General features: G+C 33.2%; 3 non-coding genes across 3 annotated transcripts; all 3 read right to left on the reverse strand.

Moving 5' to 3' along the window:
* Positions 1–924: 924 nt before the first annotated feature.
* LOC149420898 (5S ribosomal RNA) lies at positions 925–1,043 on the reverse strand. Its single transcript, XR_016302659.1, has one exon. It is a non-coding gene; the product is annotated as a 5S ribosomal RNA (ribosomal RNA).
* A 323-nt stretch (positions 1,044–1,366) lies between these two features.
* LOC149420899 (5S ribosomal RNA) lies at positions 1,367–1,485 on the reverse strand. Its single transcript, XR_016302660.1, has one exon. It is a non-coding gene; the product is annotated as a 5S ribosomal RNA (ribosomal RNA).
* Positions 1,486–1,808: 323 nt separating this feature from the next.
* Positions 1,809–1,927, reverse strand: LOC149420900 (5S ribosomal RNA). The gene has a single exon (XR_016302661.1). It is a non-coding gene; the product is annotated as a 5S ribosomal RNA (ribosomal RNA).
* Between the last annotated feature and the right edge of the window lie 18,599 nt (positions 1,928–20,526).

Genomic DNA, 20,526 nt, shown 5'->3' on the forward strand with positions numbered 1-20,526 from the left:
TACTGACAGTTTGGAAACCTGTCGATTCATTCGTTAATTCTACAGTCCAGTTTATAACAGAAGTTCTAATAAATGTGCAGATTTTCAATAAATTAGTAGTATTTCAAATCAGTAAGTTTTCTCCGTGTGGGAGGCACATCTGGAATAATAATCTCGACTTCATGTAAAAATGAGCAATACGTATGAATTGTTACTCCTAATAGGCAGTATTTAGAACAAAGTGAATCTGTGTTTGTTCTTTTGGTATTTCAATGCAAGTCGCTCAGAGCGATTGTTATTTTTGATCCATGCGACACCTGTGTATAATTGGGAGACACGCCAAACGCGTGTCCAAAAGGTGTACGCGAACTTGTCTGTGGTGTATCCTCCCTAAAATTTGTGTTTTTTCATTACTTATTCATAACCTGCGCACAGCATCCCCAAAGCTGACTTAGGTTCTTGGCGAAAACTCACGAGTAAAGATCACACGGAGAAATCTTACTGATGTAAAATCTTGCTAAATAATCTTTAATTTAATTTTTGAAGTGAAACTTCTTTACCCGCGTCATGCAATTTCGAGTACCGGAGTAAAACCAACTCATGACCGAAACGAAAATGCGGGACCGATTAAAGTTCATTTGATCTAGTCAAAGTTTTGAAGTAAAATATAAATGCTTCTTAGCTCATCTCGACAACTGGCGTTGGTGGTGTAATGGTCAGCGTAGTTGCTTTCCAAGCAGTTGATCCGAGTTCGATTCTCGGCCATCGCACATAATTTTTTTGTTTTTAACGCCTTTTTTTTTTTCAATGGTTGACCATAATATCAATCCACTAAGTAATATTTTAGGCCTGTAGCATACTTGAAAAGTTAAAGAATGATATAAAATTTTTTATGATGTTAACGATAAAAAAATAAAAAAAAACATAAAATTACCATAAAAAATGGGCCAACGGCACGCGGTGTTCCCAAGCGGTCACCCATCCAAGTACTGACCGCGCCCAATGTTGCTTAACTTCGGTGATCGGACGAGAACCGGTGTGTTCAACATGGTATGGTCGTTGGCAAACGCTAAACAATATTAATTTCTATTCTACCTGCCAATAAATATATGAAAATTAGTATAAAAAAGCCCTAATAATACTGAAAACATTAGCAAGGTGTGTGCGACGTTGATAAAAATAATCATTACATACGCGCTTGAAAAAGATCGTAATTACATCCATAACTTTGCAGGAATTTTTTTTTTCAATGGTTGACCATAATATCAATCCACTAAGTAATATTTTAGGCCTGTAGCATACTTGAAAAGTTAAAGAATTTTATGATATTATTAATGATAGTAACGATAAAAAAATAAAAAAAAACATGAAATTACCATAAAAAATGGGCCAACGGCACGCGGTGTTCCCAAGCGGTCACCCATCCAAGTACTGACCGCGCCCAATGTTGCTTAACTTCGGTGATCGGACGAGAACCGGTGTGTTCAACATGGTATGGTCGTTGGCAAACGCTAAACAATATTAATTTCTACTCTACCTGCCAATAAATATATGAAAATTAGTATAAAAAAGCCCTAATAATACTGAAAACATTAGCAAGGTGTGTGCGACGTTGATAAAAATAATCATTACATACGCGCTTGAAAAAGATCGTAATTACATCCATAACTTTGCAGGAATTTTTTTTTTCAATGGTTGACCATAATATCAATCCACTAAGTAATATTTTAGGCCTGTAGCATACTTGAAAAGTTAAAGAATTTTATGATATTATTAATGATAGTAACGATAAAAAAATAAAAAAAAACATGAAATTACCATAAAAAATGGGCCAACGGCACGCGGTGTTCCCAAGCGGTCACCCATCCAAGTACTGACCGCGCCCAATGTTGCTTAACTTCGGTGATCGGACGAGAACCGGTGTGTTCAACATGGTATGGTCGTTGGCAAACGCTAAACAATATTAATTTCTACTCTACCTGCCAATAAATATATGAAAATTAGTATAAAAAAGCCCTAATAATAAGAGAGAAGAATACTAGAAGTTTCACTTCTGTCTTGCGTAGGCTTGACACACCCACTTTTTTTTTTGTTAATTTATAAAAAACATTTGATACAGTTGACAAATTTGTATCAGCAATCTTAGAATTAAAATAAATATTGTATTAAAATAAATATTATAAGTATCGGAATATCAAAAAACTTTTCAACTAGAAATAATAATAGTTTCTCCAATAACTAATATTAGATATTGACATTCTTATGGCAGAAGAGTAACAGTTTTTTTCCAAATCAGTTATGTCATATTTACTTGCCAAAAATATTGCTAGATTCCTCGGATAAATATTGTCAGTGCGAGTGATGTAAGTGTATCATTAATCAGTCCTGAAGGTGTTTACACAATCTGGGAGGCCACAATATCGGCGAGATTGGGAGGCCACTTAATAAAATGATGAAACTCGATGCAAACAAATTACCTCGACCCGAGCCGATCTTTCCTCGTGTAACTTGATGTACATGCCATTCGTTTTCATTCGGCTTCAAAGGGTATGAGATGCATGAGAACTTTGGTTTGCGAGCTTGTGTTCATACTTTATTTTTTTTTAATTGTCGATAGCGAATTCGAACATAAAATTTGATATTGACAATTAAACTTGCTAAAGCTTTTTTTACATTAACCCCACACAAGAAGCCATGGGGAAAATAATTTCCCCCAGGACCTTTGGATGCTGTGTGGGGGTCTTTTTTAAGGAAAAAATGGAGAGGAAGTTTTGGAAAGGAAAAAGGTATGAGGACCGGGTAGGAATCTAGGGATCAGTGTGTCCAGGAGTGACAGTCATATGAATATTTATTTTTTTCCTCCCCTGCTCATCCCACTAGAGAATTCCTGTGTCGAGATGAGCAGCTTTACAATTATATGTAATCAATTAAGCAAAGTACGCACATACATAAATTGATTATATCGAATATGGGGTTTCTAAGGCGATTTATGACAGAATCCAAAATAACAACTCTCAGCTAGTATGGAATTTTTGACCATTTTCATGAATAGATTTAACGAACCGAATAGTTTTTGTTTATTTTTTTATTTTCACTGATCATATTATAAATCAACGGAGCTTTATAAGAAATTCTCCTTTATCCAATGGATGTTTTGTAATATATAATTTATCCTTCCTACTGCAGCGCAAGGCGATGGGTCGAGATACCAGTTGGAGAGGTCAGAGGGACATCCCAAACCATCCTCTTCAAATCTGACATGCCACGCAGCTATTAACGCACCTCACTCGATGAACTCGGGCACCCCTACTAAATCACCAAACTTAGTGAACCACTTGGTGTGACCTACGGCAGAGGTGTTGGTTATTGAGTACATCGTTCCCGGGGCGGCGGTACCCAAGCTCGCCACCCAAATTGAAAACTTAGTTAAATTTTCCTTTAATAAAAATGAAAATGAATTCATCGAATATAAGAATAGCACGTGATCATTCGTCTTTTCGAATATAAATCTATCCCTCATTTGTCTATCCAATTTTATATTTTCTCATTTGCGACTCAACGTGTTTGGTACAATATTTGCTTGGATCGAAGTAATTTTTTTCAGAAACATAAATTACTGAGCGGATTTCGGCAAAACCAATGTTCCCGGTGCAATCTGTACGAATGTTGTGTGTCCCATAATATAATACCAGTAAGATGTTTACAAGTAAGTCACCTATATTTATCTAAGATTATGAAAACACTTTATTACATAGGTAGTATTTTTGGGCTCCCGAAGTACTGCAACATTTCGACTATGATTACAAAGGTAGCATCCACAGTTCCTTCCTTCGGAGGCACTCTATAACAAAGAAACAAAAATGTTTATAAAGCGTCAAAATATTATTTTTCCACCTGCTCATATAAAAAATCGATAGCATATTATTCCAGGTTCGACAAATTCATTTTCATGTTATTATGATTGACTGGATTACACGCGTCATCTTATTATCCAAACCGTGGAAATATTTTTCATTTAGAGTTGTTGAAAATGTCATCAATTCCAAATTGGGTTTTTACGCCCGGCCGGGTGATACTTTTCGTTAGTATGAGAACGAATATTTTTCCAAGGTAAGCTGAAGGGAATTCGATCATAAATATATCTCCAAATTATGTTTTTCTTTATGACATAGGAAGTACACATGCATGAATTTTTTTTTCATAAATTCTTGTTAGTATTTATTATAATTAATTTATTTATATCTATTCTTGAATACACATTTTACAAATGATTACAGTGGTTTATATTGTAGTACAGAGAAAAAAGTACAGAAAAAAGGTATACAAAATAAAGAACATAGGTTGAAATAGGTAAAACTGTGTTTGGGTGATATTGTATGTTACGTGAACACCTCACTAGGAGAACCTGTGCTGAGGTGTTAACGTGTTTGTGATTAAGTGTGACAGGTATTTATGTGTTGTAGTAGAAAGTTAATTTTTTTTTCACAGACATTGAAACATGAAACCACACATTTATATGTGAGTGTATGTATTTTTGGATAATTCTTGAAGAACGTGTATAATATTTAATTTTACTTATTATATTTTGGTTATTTTTGGTTTGGAATTATAATCTTTTGAATAAAGTGAATATCTATAATAACCTATATGTTTACATAAATTTAAATATTGTTGAGGTTTCACGTCAAACGCGTTTAATTTGAAATTTAATGTTATTATTATTTATTGGACAAGAGTCCCAAACTGCTCCCAACTATCTAGATCCAGTACGACTATAGCATCCCGATTTGCGGATGTTGTGATTCTGAAGGTAGAGTGGAAGGAAAGGAGATGAAATAAAAGACGGTGAGGATGTATCTGGTCACCAAACACACTTAAATCCATTTCAAGCAACATTTCAACTCTGAAAGGTAGTCGTGTAAGGAGATACTGAGACTGTGAATGTCTTCGACTCTGGAACGTGCCGCAAATAAACTATAAATTATTTTAAAGAATGAATTGTGATATAACAAAAATTAGTCAGATAAAATTTACTAGCGCACGCTGGGATTCGAACCCGTGACCGCCAAATTGTCAGCCGAGAGCCTTACCCCTCGACCACGGAGGCCATATATTACATTTTCTAAGCTTTTATATGCAGGGGTCTTCTGTTTTGGTCACGAAGTATTTATCATCCAACTTACTATAATAAATAATATTAAAGTATTTAGATTTTTTTTTCAAATTATTAATAAAGTATATGAGCTCTTATGAAGTCTCTTATGGTATTATAATTAGTCATTGAATGAAGTCGCTCTTGTAAGATGGCACATTTTCTCTTTTTTTTTTTTCAAAAAGAAAGTCAAACATTCCCAGGTTACGAATAACCTGACAATATTTGAAAATCTCCTACTACCACCACAGTAAGCTGAAAATGTTGCTTGTGTTGTGATGGAGGACTTAGCCAGCCGAGGAATTGAACACACTACGCCTGGGTGGGACCCAAACGCGATGTCAACTCGGCCACCGACCGGTCGAAATACAAAATTAATTTAAAATATTGAATAATTAAATATAATAATAATAAATAACACGGCATATTTGCGGCACGTTCCAGAGTGGAAGCTATTCTAAGTGTCAGCCCTGTGTCAGAACACCATTCAGAATTCTAACGTTGCTTGAAATGGCTTCGGCCGTATTTGGTGAACAGATCTGAATAGCCAGGTGTTTCCCCTCCCTACTACATTCAGCTCCACAACATACCCCAATTGGGGATGCCATAGTATCACTGGCTCCAGACGGTTGGGACCAGTTGAGACTCCTGTGCGGTTTCACATAAAAGAAGTAAAAATTTATTTCTAAATATATTTCGAAACTAGTGGTTTCTTTATCGGGATAAACGTATTATGAAAATGAATAAGAATTGTCAAATAATTATCCACAGACAAAAAATATTACGATAAAAATATGCAATTATAAAAAAAAAATATATTTAATTAATTATACTGTGGTTTACTTCTCTAATTGGCAGATAAGTAAGTTGATACTGAAAGTTTAGTATATACTGAATATACTGAAGTGTAACTTTAAAACTATGTAACGCGGAAGGTGTTAACGTTTATATACACCTAAACGCCTTCACTTATTTATGATACAAGCGTATTTCTATTCACAATGGAGAATATATTCCCATTTATACATGTAGGTACGTGTGTGTAAACTGCTGGTGAGTATATTTGTGACTTGGTATTTATTTGAGAGTGTGTATACTGTGTCTCGGGATTTCCTATTTGTACAAGAGGGTGTATTAATATGAGTTTTGGTAGATATAAGGGCGATCGTTTTACGCAGAGATGGATTTATTGGGAGATAGGTACGTCTACGTGACGCATTTTAGATCGCACGTGACGTTTTATAAGTAAATAAAATACTTTATTTGGGGTGTGGGGCGAATGTAGATGTATTAGGTAGGTGTATCATATTTATGGAACAAGGTTACAGAAAGGATCGAGTGGTGTTTTCTAACATACCTAAAACATATATATTTTAGGACTGTTTACAAAAGTTATAATAACTATTGTGTACTTAAATTGTTTATATTAATGAATTTAAAAGCATAATGGGCGATTATATAAATAAATTTTAAAAAACATATTCAGGCAAAGCTGCCATATGGGACACTTAGTTAAGTTAGGCTTGGTTGTATCGCATAAATTCAAATGTAACATTGTCATCAATTAGCCATTCAGCGCCATTTTGTTTTTCATATTTTTTATATGTAAAAGTTCCACATTAAACGCTGATTCTAGATGCGCTTCACTTTACTATCTGTGATGTATGGTAATAAGGGTGAGTATTTAAGCGATAGATGGCGCTAGTCATAAAGCTTACTCCAGAATCTGACAGATGTCGCTAGAGTGTAACAAGTACTTGTGAGATGATATTGAGAGGGAACAGAATTACCAACCCTCAGGTAATAAACTGTGTAGCTAAATCCAACCAATTAATTGTAACGCAAATAAACACAATTATAATGAAGAACCTTTTACTTTCTAACAAATAGTTCCCAACACAGAAATCTGCAAAATAACGAAGATATAAAATAACCAATTGTAATAAACTGACAAGTTAACAACATGACATTAAGTTTTTCTATTCTGCCGATCACATTTTGTTCAAAGCTGAAACATACTTTAGAAACGGCATTTAACAGGAACCTTTCAACAGTCAAAAAAACAAATAGCGCTGAATGGCCATTTGATGATCTTGTTTTACGTTAATTTCGGCGAAACAACTGGGCATTAATGTTCTTACTCGCTTGTCAAGAGGTTTTAATAATATCTATATACTTGAAACGGTTTCGTAAATATAAATTTACTTCAGTTATAATGACATTAAAAGACACGCATTACTGAGAACTGAATCTTTACGGATGACACCTAAAAGAAGGAGAAATGTAAAAGTAGCATTTTTTTAGAGCATGTTTTAAATAGTTTAATAAAAAAACTCTAAACGTCGATTCAAATTTAAAATAAATTTGTACGTATTTCAGAACTAAAGGTTATTTCATCAGGATACGTAGTGATAAAAGATAGATAAATTTATGTAAAATGTAAATATTGCTTTTGTTTATTTTTATTAAAATGTGGTTCAAACCTATTAATTAATTTTTTTTTTCATTTCAAAATTAATTATGTTCATTAAATAAAAATGAAGCAATAAAGTGAATTTAGAATAATTTTTGAAAATGAATATATTCTATGATGAATATAAATAATTAAAATGGAGACTTTAATAGATTTTTCACATTACGAAAAAATATAATCCAGCAATTCCGACAACCTTACAATTACAACAATAATTTTATTCCACAGAGCTAACGAAATTAACAAAAAATAATTTTGTCAGTAACGTGAAGGTTGTTAAAAAAAACAAACAAAAACAAGTAAATATGATTTAAGATTTTCACGGCCAAAAGTATTTTTGTTATTTGTTTTTGGGGTGTTATGCCGTGTTGCGCTAACTCCTTCTTTAGCCAGCATTACAGTGTCCATCAACGTTAAAGTTTTCATCACCACACATCTGCCCTGATGATGGACACTGTAACGTTGTCCGAAACGTTGGCTAAAGAAGGAGTTAGCGCAACACGGCATAACACCCTAAAATAAATAACAAAAAAAACAACCAATATCAAATGTTTCAGGAAGCTTTTAAGTTTTTTAAGCATGCTCACGAGACTTGAGGTACAAGGCAAGAGACAAGAGACAAGAGGCGAGAGGCATGAGGCATGAGAAATGAGCCGTGAGTATCTCCTTAGCTGACAAATGCCCCAGCCAACATGTCGATAGCGCCCTAGCCGATTTGTCAGCTTCTCTTCCGAGAGGGTAAACGAAACCTAAAGGACATGAAACAGGTAGTATCGCGTTACCTTATATTGAAAACAACATTTGTCAGGTGATATTATGTACTAAAAACCACTTTGATGTTTTTCATGGACGTTTAATATATTGCTTTTATGTGATATCTACCGCATTCCAGTTTCATTTTCCCGGAGTTTGTGTTTTATATTTTATTTCTTGGGCATTAACTAATTCAAAATAACTAGACATTTTGTTGTGAAGAGTTTTATTTCACATATACAGACAGAGACAGTTTAAGGATTTCTGAATGACCCGGATGTGTCGAAACCAGTAGGAAATAAATAAAAATCAAGTAATACATGTACGTGTGACATAAAACTCTTCAAAAAAATGTAAATTTGGTGGTTTATTAGAAAATTTTCTTAGGCCGAAGGAAAGGGAATAACAAGAGATAAAGAAAGTGAAGAACTTGGATTTTAGAACACATTATAATTGAAGTCATTTCAAGCTAGCCAATTTCGTTAAGGAGTTCCTCAAATACATAGCAACTTATATACTTACATATTTTTACTATTCATATGAAAAAGCCCCCAAAAGAGGCGTTGATAAATGCATAATTATTATATTATTGAAGTTAGCATCGCGTTTGTGTCTCATTCAACCGTCGTATGTTCAATTCTTCAGCTGGCTCTCCATCACACAAAAGAAACATTTTACGCTTACAATGCTTTTAAATTTTGCCATGTTATTCGTAACCCGGGAATCTTTGTTTTTCTTTTAAAAGAAAAACAAAATATTTTTCTACGTTTATAAAATGAGTAATCAATAAATAATACGATGTTTTCTTACTGTCTTATTCAATGCGAACTTTACAATTACTGAAAATTATAAGATTTAAAAAATCATTAGGTATTTACGTTCTCAGAAGGGTTTAATCTTCCATTGGTGGTAAGCATGCTGAGTATTGAAGCCAAATCCACACATCGTAAGTACAAAAAATTAATTCATTGTAATTTAGGTATGTAATGATAACAACCAAATGTCCATGAAACGAACACATTTCCCTCGATTCTATTAAAAAATACTTTTTTTGTTTTTCGGAATTTTGAGGATTGGATATGATTAAACCTATACATCTTCTAGACGCGATTTGTCCATAGCTTCCATAATTTCGACCATTTCCAAACATTCTGGATAAAGATAAACCATACCAATGAAGGGTAGGACATCTTGATAATCTAAACCAGTGATTCCCAAACTGTAAAATATCGCCCAACAGTGAGCGATTTAACTTGCGTGTGGGGCGAGTTTGGGGGGCGATTTTAATATGATTTTGGGTTATAGGCTTACTTATACGGATTTGCAATTCGAAATTATTTCGTGATTTTTTTTTCTTTTAAATCTGACTTTCCGAACAATAAGAATCAACAGCTGTCATTGGTTTGTCTTTGGGCCTAGTCAAATTATAGGAGGGGGGGAGGTGCCGAAGAAGATTGAAAATCTATTTGAAAAGTGGGCGAAGCGCCAAAAAAGTTTAGGAACCACTGATGATATGATGGAAACTTCAGTAATAAGCGAAATATTATTCATACAAGCAGAATTTGTAGGCAGTATCGTCTTTATCAGATGATTGAAGGAGACTATCATTCTAATCAAATAATTGAATACATTCTTCAGGCAAGGAACATGATATTCTTACTATTATTCTTGTAAGCATTTCAGATGATATTGTTAAGGAATACAACACTCCTTGTCGTTTGTTAAGGTAAATTGGATTCAAATTGCAATCTTTACATTGCTAGCTTTCGTTCCCGATTTCGCCCGAGTTTCAGTTCTCGACTGTAGCTCTTTTTTAATATGTTTTTTTTTCTGAATTACGAATTCCCTCTGCCAATAAAAACATTAACAGGGAAGCTCCAACCTTGACGTCGCAACTTAAAATTGGCACATAATATGAGAAACAATTCCCGTTACATTAAGTTACTTTTCTATGAATTTTGATTAGATTGTCTATTTGTCAGATTTTAAATTGTTTTAGAAAAATTAGTTCCTAGTTACCTACAACTTTAAAAAATGTAAAGATATGATGAAAATCAATATTTTTTATAATAAATTGAAATATACCTGTTGTAGTTGAAAACAGAGTAGGTCACAAGGATGAAGTTATAGCTCGGTAGTTTGAATGGACACCCGTATAGTGGAAGGCTTCGAGATGAAATTCCAGTGGCGCCAATATTGTATGCTTTAATAATGAACACTAAAAACGTTTGCTTCATTTACCATTTTTTTTAAATTTATACCATTTCACAAAATATTAATATGGAAACAGCTTAAAGCCAATGAATCCAATTAGATTTCATCGTTCATCCCATATTTTTAGATTCTATAAATTCGGCAAATTATGGCAAGCAATCGCTTAAAACGTTTTTGCAAACTTGGCGTGATATGCCAAAAATTGCTCGAGTCGTTGTACTTCTAATGTCATCTCCCCAACTCCTTCTGCTCGCCACCCATACTGACCCACGACATTCCTTAATGGGAATGCCGCAAGAGCAAATTTTTCGGGCAGTTACCACTCTTGTGCGGTATTATTACTGATATAAAAGTATTTGAAGTAATTATATGCGTTTAAATAAAATTAAATAAATTTAAAAAAAAAATCCGAACCGAAAATTGATGAAAGTCTAAGCGCAACGAAAAAACTACAAAGACAAACATTATTGCTTGCAAACTTAATTTTCAATTTTTTTGCGAATCCCGCAAAAGAGTCCCAACTGATTCTAAATCTCTGGAGCAAATGGAAAAATGATATCCCCAAATGGGGTACATCGTACGGCTAAAGGTGGTGGTGAGGGGAAGGAGATGGTGAAGAGGGAGGTGGGAAGTATCTGGCTCTTCAAATCTGGTCACCAAACACGGCTAATACCATTGCAAGCAATCTTTCAATTCTGATTGGTGTTCTTTCAACAAGGGATTTAACAGGATTAAAGCTGCGACCTCGAACCAAACGAATTTATTTACAAAACATTACAGTTCGTCTTTAGTAAATTATTTATCTTTGAAAGAAACACCACCTAACGCAGATGATTTATTATTGTCTCGTAAAAAAAGGAATTAAGGATTCATTTAATGGCATCTGATAATAAAAGTCCCTCCTGTAATAATTACTTTGAAATAAATGGTGGAAACAGAATAAATTACTTTAAAGAAATGTTCGTTTTCCTTTTAATAAATTTTTGTTTCAATCAAGCCCACAATCTGTAAATAAAATTAAAGAGTGATTAAAAAAAGGCAGGTCTTCTGTCATCAGTGAATTTTTCTTCCTGCAGAATACAGCTCGATATAACTCAGCCAAAATACAAGTAAGTTTTGAAGCCATCCAGTCTTCTACGTCCCCCAGATTTTGGACCTGAATTGCCAAATCATTGAATATGTGGACTATACATGATGTCATGGTCTTAGTTGGTAAGTATTGTAACTCCAGTGTCTCAAAACTTTTAAATAAAAACTCCGAGGTCAGCAAAAATCTTTGAACTTTTATTTGAGAAAGACATTGACTATACATCAATGAAGATAGATTATAATGGAGCTTAGATAGCCATTAGTGTTCTTAATAAGCAGGCGGTAGTAATTATTTTGGAATTTGTCCTTGGGTTAGCAAGTATACATTCCTGCATTATCGACAGCTCTAATATTATTGGTGGCACTTGTGAATAACCTCTTAAACTACTATCTGGGATACCACAATAGCAATAGCAATAGCACCGTTCATCTTCAACACCTTCCTTAATAAAACCACTTACTGCAACACTCATAAACACCCAAACAGTTTACTTAAACATTTCAACACTTGGTTACTACACAAAAAAAGGGCATGCATCAGCAAGTTACTAGCAATCCCTTCTTAGTCTAATTCTCATTCCTTATTTACATACATGTGTTGTTTACATTTATAGTGATTTACTCTTTCTTATTAAAACTGCTTATGTTTTACGCATGCTTAGTTTATCAATACCTAATACTGTTGTTTAAACTATTTTATGGTATATTATTATTATGAGATTTAGACGCTACCATTTTGTAAATTTAAAGTTCCTACAAAATTCCTGTTTTAGTATTTTGCAATAAACTTAACTCTCTACATATGATATAATATACAGGGTGTATCGGCAAGTACCCGACAAACTTTAACCAGCTATTCCTCAGCACATTTGGAGTAAAAAATGTTATGGGCGCTTTGCTGTCCGGTAACATTTTTTTCCATTAAAAACAAAAAAATAAATAAAAAATCCCCACTCCGTCACTGTCATTTGCATTGTTTCTCGTGTTCAGCAGCTGTTATTAGCAAGTGTGTCAAAAAGTGTCCTCGCTCTTTCGTACACACTAAATAATAATAGTTAAAAATGAGACGAATGGTGCCGTGCTATTTCGTTGTTATTGTAAAAGCGCGCCAACGTAGGTACGTACGTACATTATTCAACGAAACTCGAACAAAATATTCCCAGACGGGTTCTCAAACTTTGACAAAGGATAAAACATTGGTGACATGTGGTGAAAATATAATTAGTAAATTTTTTATTAAAAAAAAATGTTACCGGACAGCAAAGTGCCCATAACATTTTTTACTCCAAATGTGCTAAGGAATAGCTGGTTAAAGTTTGTCGGGTACGTGCCGATACACCCTGTATACATAAATAAGTTGGTACACGCTGTGAGTTTTGATGTCGATGTATCCAGTTGCGAGACGAGAATTTATTTTAGAAATTAACTACTAAGCATTAAAATCGTTTGTACTAAAAATCCACAAACAGTCAGTTTACTTATTTATATCTCATAAAATCTTTCACATAATAAGATACAGAGCTTTGAGACATCTTCGCCACGATTCGTTACATAATTTTTAGTTATTGTTCCATTTAAAAAACAGTTTAACCCTTCACACGCCTGCTAAGGTCTGACACACCCAGGGCATTTAAAAACAGTTGTTACTTACTATTTCAAATATTGCTCGCGAACAGTGGCGGTTTGTAGCATATCTCATTGGGAGTTCATCTGGAGATTAGTGTGTCCAGGAGTGACATACGTATGAATACATGCCTCCAACTACGGTGCAAGGCGATGGGTCAAGATAGTCCGGCTGGAAAGGTCAAAAGGCCTCCCTCACCCAGTCTCTCTCGATCCAGCCCGCCACGCAGCAGGTGGGCAGACGTATCCGCCGCCAAGACCTGGACAAATCTCACCCCATGAACCATGAATGATAATGGCAGGAAAATTAAAACGGTTTTGACCCTAGGAACTTACTGAAAAGTTTGGATACTCCTGGTCGATATGATGGGTACTGAGAAAGGGGCGGCTACATGGTCTGGGGCCTTAGGGCCTAGGGCGGCCAAGACTGCAAATCCGCCTCTGCCCTGAGGTGATATCTCACAAAAACGGCGCTATGCAAATTGTCCAATTAATAAATAAATATAATGTTTACATTTTATTATGTACGTATGCATTGATATACAATGGAAATAGATAAAATTATGTTATCCGATTAAACTTTATTTTATTAAAAAACAAATAACTTTTTTAACTTCACTTAATTACAACCAATACATGTTTCATGAACGAAGTATACACCGAAGTCAAAAATTAAATATAGATTACAATTGGAAAAAAAGAAGTGGAAGGAGGGGGGAGGGGTAAGAGTAGGCTGGGTTTATAATAATTAGGAATTACAATATGAAAGACCAGTTAAGTGGGAAAATATTCAAAAGAGAGTTTAGAAAAAAAAAATCTTTTTAATTACATCTACTTTTATAAACATGTTCTCTTATTTCTAAAATTTCAAAATTATTTATTTGTGATGTTTTATATCCTGTGTGAAGTATTTTAAGACCTGAAAAAAAAAATTGCATATAACCATAAAACAATAAATTCATAAGACAAATAACATTTAATAACGGTTATTCTAATAAATTGATAGTTGAAATACTAAATAAAAAAATTAAACATATTCTCTTCAAACGGTATTTTTACCCTATTTCTTAAGATATAAATAAACAATGGCGTAGAATTCTGTTTGTGGATAACGACACTTCTAAAATTATATATAAAACATTCCTGGTACTATTCAACCGGCGTTTTACACTAATAACAAAATGAATAAATATATTCTTAATAATAAAGATGGCGAAAATCAAACAAAAAAATCAGGAGTTTATAAACTCAATTGGGCTGGATTGTAATTTATTTTACAAAGGTAGAACCAATAGAAACTTTGAAGTCAGAACTAAAAAACATCTCAGGGTTCTAAATGGAAATAGTGAATATGAGTTTGCAAATAATCTTTTGAATCACACTTTCGATAAAAATTCAGGTCTTAAAATACTTCACTCAGGAATAAAGCACCGCAAATAAATAATTTTGAAATTTTAGAAATTAGAAAACATGTCAATATAAAATCAGATATAATTAATAAGCAAAAAAAAAATTATAAATAATAATGAAAACTGCCATTGCAAAGTTGAAATAAACTTCCGGAAGAAATCTTATTATTAAACGCTTGATTTTCAAGTAATTTTGCATATTTAAATATACGCGCCAGTCATTTGGTTCGTTATTCCACCGCCAGAGGTGCGCTCTGTCGGCCACCTATTGCCGCGGTGCGTATCGGGTATCGGCCATATAGAATTAACGCGTGCTTTTTTCGTCAAACTTCAAACGTAATCACGTAATTGTGGATAATTTTCACTGTAATGTAATTAATCCAATGGATTATTAACATTCTACGACATATTTTCTTCGATATTATCCAAAAATTGTATGAGCAGAAACGATATTTTTGAAGAAATATCGTATTACATGTGGCGATTCTATTTCAATATGAAATCGTGTCTTAATTTTTAATGTCTTATTTAAACACAATTTGAATTTGACCAATCACAGGGCCTACATTGTCCAGACGCTGGGACATTAATACTATCAGATTATTTATTATTATTATTTTATGAGAGTTCACTGTACAAACGCACCTTGGAGAAAACTGCCACTACTCGCAAATGTCATGCTTTCAGGAATTGCGGCTAACGAACCAAGCTTCACGCTTACGCGAAAAGAAGTTAGTAGAGATATTTGCTGCCTTAAATGGGTTTTCTCTACGGATCCAGTTACCGGAGACCGATTTGGAACTGATTCTTTGTCGAGTTACTTTTGGAATCAGTTCTTCAAAAAAATGTTGTACAATTTTACCAGGCGTGTGGAGGTGTTTAGACTTTGGTAAAGTCGAAGTATACATAAGTTTTACGAAAAAAATATCGACAGTTTGAGTCAAGTCTAAAGGAAATATTAAAATATATCTCGGTAGGTGTTCAATGTATTTGCTTTATTTGCCGTCTAAAACATATCTACTTAAACACGATCGAAAGTCACCAAAAGGCGACCATAATTACTTGCCAAATAATCGTTTTTGTGATTGTTCACCCTCAGAAAATTGAAAACGTCCTTTCTATACATATGGCATGCGATACGATCTCCAATTCAATTATTTATACTACAATGAACCACGGTGATTAACATCTAATCTTAATACCTAGAGTACTTAAGTGAAGAGGCTTTGGTCACAAAAGTAGAAGACACTTGTTTGCGACCCACGAGTTCGTGGGTTAAGGGTAGTAGACAGTTGTTTGAGATCCACTAGTTCATGAGTTGAGGGTAGTAGACACTTGTTTGAGACCCACGAGTTCATGAGTTAAGGGTAATAGATAGTTGTTTGAGACCCACGAGTTCGTGAGTTAAGGGAAGTAGACACTTTTTTGAGACCCACGAGTTCGTGGGTTAAGGGGCTTTTTCACATCTTCTCACTACGTTATCAGTTGTTATTCGCTAATAAACAGCTAGCTGAGAGGTTGTAGTCACCAAGTATGATAATTTTCGCCTTTTAAAAGTATCGTATAGATTCTTAAATATTCGTTCCTTAGATGATTCAATCCGAAATCTAATTTACTTCCTATGAATGTAATGAATTTAGTTTATTCGTAATAATTTGTTATTTTGTATACAATAATACGTCAGCGAGATGGTCATCAATATTGTTAACTTAGAAGCTGAGATGTAAGAAAACTCACAGAATCTGGTGAGGTTGGCGGGAGACGTGTCGGAGAAAAACAAGTAGGTACCTACTGCTAATTATTGGTAATCCAGTTAAAAACGGGATTGCATGAATTACAAATTAATTAACAGGTTTCCTGATAAACTTTTAATAAATTACCACGATGTCAGAACAGGTGTTCATGAAAATCCAAATATTTTGGCATTTTGACATGATATTTTATCAAGGCAAATGCACGGATGTCGTGTTCTGACATCGTGCAAATATATTCGTTATTTACTAAAGGTTTTTCAGGAAACCTGTTAATTTATTCGTAATTCCTGCAATCCCGTGTTTAACCATATTACCAATAATTTGACGAGATTATTAATAAATTAACATTATCAATTTTTTTCCGCGTATATTTTTAATTAGGAGCAGCTTGTCGTATTCTACCATTTTTCTTCTATGAAATTCTATGCAACGTGTGGCTTTACTTTAATGTATTTTACTATTAACTAATTTAATGAAAACAATTCGAAATCAGACCGCTTTATTCAGTGGCCCCTGTTTGTAGTAGGGCGATGCGGGGTAAGCCCGGTCGGCATCAGTGTAGAGCACACCTGGCCGCCCAGGCGCGGGCGTCGCGTGTCGCCCGGCGCAGGCAGCACACAACACACGGATCCGTCAATACCCCGTGAAATATGCCCCATCATCCGTCTCTTGTCCTTTTGTTTACCCGCGCCGTGACCAGGTGTAAGTAGTGCCCGCCCGCCGCTTCCTCCCGCTGTTTGCACGGCAAGTACCGTGTATGGTGTACCGTGGTACCGGGCAGCTACACGACTGGACTGCGCTGTTTGGTGACGGAATAGCTGATACAGCCGGTAGGAGGATTGCACTGTGAAGTGGCGCAGAAATAAATCCCTACTTGTTCTGTGAATAGTTAACCTCACGTCTAAAAAGCATATTTCAAATAATTTTCTCTTATTTAATACATCAAAACGAAAAATTCCTCCGAAATCATAATATTTCTAAGTAAATACTTAAGGCGATGCACTACGTCGTGTAATATTTAAATTGAACCGCTATCAATAATACCCTTTACGTAGATGACGATAAGGTTTAGATTCCCGCTTAACACTATCCGCATGTTTTGATTTATGCAAGAAAAAAACATTGCCAAAAAGTGCCTTTTATGTTATTTTGTGGATGTTCAGGCATAAATATTTAATTTTCTTTCGATCATTTTATAAATAACATAATTTGCCACATTATACAATAAACTCATAACCGAAAATGGGTTTGTAAGTATGAAATTTTGAACTTTAAAGCAGTCTTCTTAGGCCTTATACATTATTTTTTTCTGGGCTTATAAAAAGAATTATCTAAAAAATACTCTATTGTTTCAAAGGCCAAGATGTATTCTACTCGCAGTATTTAATAAAAGCATCTGAATCATTTCTAGGCGACCAAATTTTAACCAAAAACACATGATTTGGCATTACTACGTATGGCATCGCCTTAAATAAATATATTTCAAGCAACATTTTTTAGAATTTCAAATAGGAATACACTTGCACAATTGAAAAACGCGAATAAGAAAGTCCAAATAAAGAGCTCTTTACTTATTTTTTTATTTGTATGTAAACGCCCAAAGGGCTATTATATACAATAAAGTACATTTTTTAAACGACAATTAAAATAAAAAGTCCAAAAAACATAGTTAAAATAAAATTAAAATATCATTAAGATATATCTGTCAATATACTCCAAATAAACTGAATAATAATATTAATAGAAATCTTTAAAATTCGTGTTATCAGATATTTTTAAACTAGGTAGAAATAGTTCACACATAACAACGTTTGAAGTTTGCCAAGATCAAATAATCATTGTCAAATACACCCATATCGTTTAAATATTTGTTACCAAGACTGTGTAAACGTTGTTTTGGGGAATGCAAACTATAGTTGGAATGAGTACAGATATATATAAAATGTTAATGTTTGTCTAGTTGTTCGTATGTACACGTAGAATTATTAAATTCAGGGGTTCACAACAATCAAATTTAGAGTTTACAATTTAAATGAAACGGTTAGGTCATTTAAAGTTCATTAACGACAGGTAATTTATGTGCTCTAAGGGGGTGTTAAGTCAAAAATTTACAAAGCATAGAAATAATGGTTAAAAGTTGTAAGTCTCATTGTCTTTGTACATTCATTGTTAACAGATAGAATATTACATTATCTCCGCTCGTTCCTGTAAAGCAAAAAATCTGTTTATTGTTCTCGTCGTATTAAAAAGAATCAAATGTTAAATATATGGCGTTTTGTAAATCGCACACCTTTTTCATCTGGTTATAAAAAAAAAGAACTTATTAAATCTTTCCTCTTCAATACGATACAATTTTTTTTTTCAACATCTTTCTTCCATCGCAACTGTTGTTAGGTTTGTTAACAGAATTATTTTACTATACAAAAAAACTTAGCAAATAAAAAATTAATCTATCGTGGTTATAATATAGATAGTATTTAAAATATTGAATTATACAAATGCAGAAAGAACGGTTTTAGTCTTTGGTAATAATAATCTTAACAAAATATCGCTTTTGTTGCCTTTTTTGTGTGATTGGCTATTTTGTGGTTGGTATGTATTTAATGAAAATTACCTTTTTTATTTTCATTAACAAAAGTAATGTTTCATATTTTACAAAAAAAAGTTACAACGTATATCAGTCTATAGAAAAACGATGGTAAGTATGTAAGCTCAGCATTTGTGGATAGGGGGTTTGTTATTTTATAATCTTTATTTATTTATTCTGTTATTTTTATTAATATTTCTTGCCACGAATTGAAAATTTTTCTCCAAGGAATTTATATTTAAATTGCCCCATTTTATGTTACATATTGGAGATGGGAGAGTTGACGTTTGTTTCAGATTTCTATTATTATAAAATGGTGCAGTTTTATTTACAATATTATCTTAGTCAATTTGTAATGTGTCATGGTAAAAATGTAAAGCCAAAAATATTTATAAAACAATTTTTTTAAAGTTAAAATTTAAGTTCCACCCCATCCTATAGCCATATTGTATGATTGATTGACAGAATTCCAAGTATGTAATTCTAAATAAATCATTAGTTTTCATTTTATGTTACATACATTTAAAATAGCATTTTATTTATTATTAGAAGTTTTAGTCATGAAAAGATAAAATTATTGCGATAAATCAAGTTACTATTCAATTTATAGACTTTTGAAACATTAATATCGAATCAATTTATTCATTTTTATCGGAATATGTGGGTGTTTGATATTTTACAGAGTAAGTTTCAACTTCTTCAATAATTCTAGATAATAAGATTCCTAAAATAATAATAACCTCTGTGGGAGAGCATAACTTAAGGGGATTAAACGCCCTCGATTTAATTTAACCGCTCTAGCGTTTTGGGACATATATGACCGGGGATCCATATTTTATAAAAGTATTATTATCATGAAAGAGAAATAATATTTTTTATATTATATATCAGTTAGCCTCAAATATTTATATTGTAATCAATTAATAAAATCCTAAAGATATCCAAAATGAATAATTCATATTTCGCGCCGTTATCGTAACAATTGGTTTAACTTTAAAAATTATTTTTTATTAAATGAACGTGATTAAAATGAGTACACAGTTTCTTACAAATTAACCAAACAAAACGAATGTGTTTTAGAAATATCGAGTTCTCCCAATTTTTCTATGATTGTAGTAAAAAATTAAGTAAAAATTTGGTTAGCGTTTTTAACAATATTTAGAAAAACTTGTTTATTTTGAATGCATACACCGAAAAGATAATTTTATCTTTTTTCTAAAACAAGATTTGTTTTTATGGAAAATTAAAAAAGTAAAATGTATATAGCGCATTTGAAATACACCGAAAACCTTGCAAACTGAACAAAAGTGATGAAAGTTCTGAAGGGTTAACGCACGGTATTCATTCAAAGGTGCTTATTGAATATAATCATTACCATATTACACATTATCATAAGTTTAATAATAAAATACACAAATTAGGATCTTAAACTATTAATAATTTTAATCTGAATTCTAATTTATTTGTAAACTTTTGCGATTGTCCATATCATT

This window comes from Hesperophylax consimilis, chromosome 9, assembly GCF_061612785.1.
Source record: "Hesperophylax consimilis isolate HC1 chromosome 9, BYU_Hcon_1.0, whole genome shotgun sequence".
In the NCBI taxonomy this organism is placed as follows: domain Eukaryota; kingdom Metazoa; phylum Arthropoda; class Insecta; order Trichoptera; family Limnephilidae; genus Hesperophylax; species Hesperophylax consimilis.